This window comes from Hippoglossus stenolepis, chromosome 14 (genome assembly GCF_022539355.2).
Source record: "Hippoglossus stenolepis isolate QCI-W04-F060 chromosome 14, HSTE1.2, whole genome shotgun sequence".
In the NCBI taxonomy this organism is placed as follows: Eukaryota; Metazoa; Chordata; class Actinopteri; order Pleuronectiformes; family Pleuronectidae; genus Hippoglossus; species Hippoglossus stenolepis.
This window is the reverse complement of record NC_061496.1, coordinates 25,208,021-25,212,549: the sequence shown is the minus strand read 5'-3', so window position 1 is coordinate 25,212,549 and position 4,529 is coordinate 25,208,021.

Genomic DNA, 4,529 nt, shown 5'->3' with positions numbered 1-4,529 from the left:
TAGATTCATACAGTGCATCTATGAGGGGCAATTCGGGGTTCAGCATCTTGCCCAAGGACACTTCGGCATGCAGATGGGGAAGACTGGAGATCGACCTTCAGGTTGGAGGACGACCGCTCTACCCCTCAGCCACAGCCATAGTAGTAGTATTCAAATGATTTTGTTCACAACTTCTCTCTCAAAGGTGATTATTGTGTTCACTTTAAAGTCATCTCAAATTTACAGAAATACCCTCTGAGGGGATTAAGGCAGTTTGCTAATTTATGGCAAACTGGCATAAATTATGGCATTTGACATTTTATTTTATTCCCTGAAAAAAGCATCATCCTAGTTTGAAGAGCTCTCTGTTCCCATCACATGGTCGCCTGGCCTCCAGCCCTTCAGATTAAAAGCCACACATTTACAATTTATAATGACTTCCTAATAACACAGTTACAAGGTGCTTGAAAAAAATTTAAGGCAAACAACAGGAAACAATCCAAAGCTATTTGAAGACCAGACAGCATCAGGGCACAAATACAAAAATAAAAAGAGTGTAAAGGTCACCTAAGTGCACTTTATATGCACAGTAAATGTGTTAGGGAGGACAGATTATCTTGTTACCTGCATATATTATAGTCTGTGCATATTTATCTGTCAGAAGCCTTAAATTATAAGGATAAGGGAATGGATCTCCATCTGGATTTGTTTATTCTATGTATTATTGTGTATATATTTGTTTCTTTATATCTGAATGTTATAAAGGGGGGGAAGTGACGTCTCGACGGGGTGGTTTGGTTTGTGCGGGCCGGTGAGCGACCAGCGAAGTTCGGTGAAACGGCGGACCTGAGGACCTACAAAGGATTATTTCCAAATAAACTGGATTATTGCCTGGGCGAAATTTTCGGGGATTACTGTGAGGACCGGACTCTTTTTCTGGGCGGTCAGAGGTGGTGAGAATAGCGTGGACTATTTTGTATATTATTGTTTGCGGCAATCTCACCACGCCACACCTGCTTAAACTTTGCTTTGGGACGTTTTGGGGGATTTTGGGCTATAAGGGACAAACTATTTCGTTTGATGAACTGAGGGACTGTATGAACCGGGGGTTTGGGGGAAATATTGATGTATGTGATTTGTTTAAAGTTGAGTGGTTGGGTTCACTTTCCCGTCTTTGTTTGCGGGCACATGTCAGGGTGCTACGTGTATATAATTAGGTTCATTGAAAATACAGATTATTAATTGCAACGTTCTGGGTTAATTTCGTTATTATATATATTCCTTCATATGTGGTGGGGCCAGATGACAAGGTTATCGGTCCTATAAAGTATTATTCGTTTATTGTAAGAGGGTCAGTGGGCGGCGCCCGTACACAGCGTGACAGATCCACCCGTGCTCCTTTAGAATAGCGTATGTAATTTTCCCCTTACATTCTAAGCAAGGTGAATTATTAGGGCCAGAGCACCGACGGTGGGAGGCCCTATTGAAATTGAAAGGATTATTATTATTATTCAGGCAAAAGAAGGGGCTTTTTGAGGGCTTCAACAAAAATATTCTAAAGTTTGCAGTAAATTAGAAAGTGGTGAAAATGTACGTATTCTGGAGTGATTTGAAATGGGCGTGGCAAAATGGCTCACCAGCGCCCCCTGGAACGCAGCCCCTAGGTTTCCCTTTGACCGATCTACACAAAAATCGTAGTCCAGGTGTATCGTGACCAGTCATACAAAAAAGTCTCAAGGGGCATTACGAAAAACGCAACAGGAAGCCCGCCATTTTGCATTTAGTGGCCATTTTGGCCATATTCCACATTTTTACTTTGACGAACTTGTCCCAGGGCTTTCATCTGATCAACTTCAAATTGAGATGAGTGTCATCACAACAAGATGGAGATAAAAACTAACTCAAAGATCGATTTTTCATCACACGGTGTGACTGTGGCGTGGCATCAAAGTTTGATTACACGCCATCAAAACACGAGGTTCTGTATCTCGGACATACAAGGTCCAATCGACTCCAAACTAGACATGTAAAACAAAAGTCCCGGCCTGATGACATCTACACAGAAATCTTGACTTAAAATCACAGCGCCCCCTGGTGGAAACAAGAAATGTCTTGTTTTTGGAACGTCTTACACTTGGAGGTATTCCTCCTCACCCACTGCTCGCAGCCATGTCAAACTGTATCAAATGGGTAATAGTGGTGTGGCGTCAAAGTTCATCAACTCGCCGTGACACACGAAATTACTATAACTTCGGTGTTGGAGGTTCAACCTCCCTCAAACTACATTTGTGTAACAACAGCCCCCCCCCTGCAGACATTCAGATGGTTTTAAGGAATGGGCGTGGCAAAATAACTGACTAGCGCCCCCTCGGTGCTTGCGAGGTTGCATTTAGGCCATGAATTGTCCTTTTTCCATTTTGCCGTGGAATATGGGCTGCCACATATGGAGTGGTGTATGCTGGAAGCCTGTCCACATCCTCCGCTGCAACAAGTTCGGAGTCTGGATAGAGGTTAGGTACGGCTGGAGCTGATGCCTGCGCCCTCTGCAGCGGTAGCAGCTGAGTGTCCGACTGGTCATCAGGCTGCACCACTGCTGGCTGTGGTTGTTCTCTTGGTGGAGCTGAGTCCAGATCAGGGTGTAGTCGGAGACACTGAGACTTGGAGATTAGTTCAGTCCCTGATATTCACTTCAGTTAAACAACATTCATACGCTCCCAATCCGGCACATTGCAGTTTAGTTTTGAGTTGCTATAACTGATTTAAACTCAGACTTCCCATGCTCGGAAAAACCACAGTCATCCTCTCTATTCTTAAACCTATTTTCTCAAATAGGTTGTCTCAGCAGTTGTGAACCCGACTCTTATTTTTTATCAATTTAAACTCTGGTAATGTAATTATTTTTCCATCTTTAAATCTAAATGTGGATGCTTAGGATACTGAATACCTGGCCAATAGAATGTAGAAACCTTAAAGGTTTAGTGTGTAGAATGTACAGGCAGCATAATGTTCCCCATGTGTTCAGTGTGAACCTGCTCTTCAGCTTTTAGTTAGTTACTGGTTGGTACATATGCCACTACTGATATTTCTGTGAAGAGCTCGTATTGTTCAGGTTTTAACTTCTTGGCTTGTGCGATGCTGCGCTAAATCAATTTGCAACACAATCAGAATCAAATTTAGTGTCACTTCTATAATATTCACTCAGCATAAACAGGAATGATGAAGAAGAAAATGCCTTTCTCCACAGATCAGTCATACATAGTAAAAACTGACATTTTGAAAAAAGCAATAGAAAACAGGACTCAGAAGTCATTTGTATTTGGAGTTGACAAAGTGCTTTGTTAAATATTTGCTTAATAGAAACCATAAAACAAAATGGTGCTCACAACTTTGGTGCTGACACAGATCAGACAGTGACATTCATCACTTCTCCAAATGAAAAATGTGAATTTTATTCACAATTTATCTTAAGTCATTTGTTTTTCAACTGCAGAACAAATCCCTGACAATGCACAAAGTATTATACAATGGACATGAAGGATAACGTATTGCATAAGGAACTAAGTGAAGCAGTTTATTAGGTACACCAAGCTAAAACTAATACAATCCAACACCAACAGCCCTAAAACATGTCCTACCTTCATGAAATGTACAATATTTATATAATATATGGCATTTTGTATGGGACTGCATTAGTTCCACTCAGTGTACCTAGGGATTGGTTATTAAATTAGACATTGCTGTATTTCAAATAAACACATTTTCAAGGTACAACTGGAATTGAAGATCTCTCATCTAAGATGGAGCACAAAAATAAGGGAGCATCAAAATTCTATGATTATATTTATATACATTTCCAAAGTTGGAGGGCCTTAAAATATGTTGGGAAAGGGACTTTCATCATGTGATCCCAGAAGATAACTGTAAAAAAACTTTGTAGTGGAAAATTGCACTGACCAGTGTCTAAGGTATTGGAAATCCCCCTGACCAGGTGTCTCACTGCTGTGATACTGTCTACCTGACAGGATGGAACCCTTATTTGGCGGTGTCTCACTGCTATGACCTTGATAAACAGGGTGCATGCCCTTATTTGGTGATGTTTTTCTTCCAACTGCTACAGCGGACGGACAGGCACAGATGATGATCTCATGTCTTTCATGTCTTTTTTCAAATTATGTTTTATGAAACGCCTCTTTGTATAAGTTCTGGCTTTTGTGAACTTGCGGCCAGTTCCATTTTGAGCACCCGTGCTTGTTGTGTAACCTCTGCAGAGCTTACTATTATAAAGACTCAAAGGCAACTCCAGTCTGAGAATTTCATTATTTCAAATCTCAAGATGAATTTCCATCACAAACTTGGCGTCACGAACAGGATCCCTTGAAAGATCGTCTGGTCCCGAGAAGTCTTCGGTGGCTGATCACCCAGGAGAGAAAATCTTCTGCCTCTACCTCCAACAGTTAAGAGAAGAGAGGGCCGAAATAACTTGGGTTCCGGACCTTCTACACAGGGATCCAAAGACCTCTCTTTGGTCATCTTATATCTGATGAGATGTT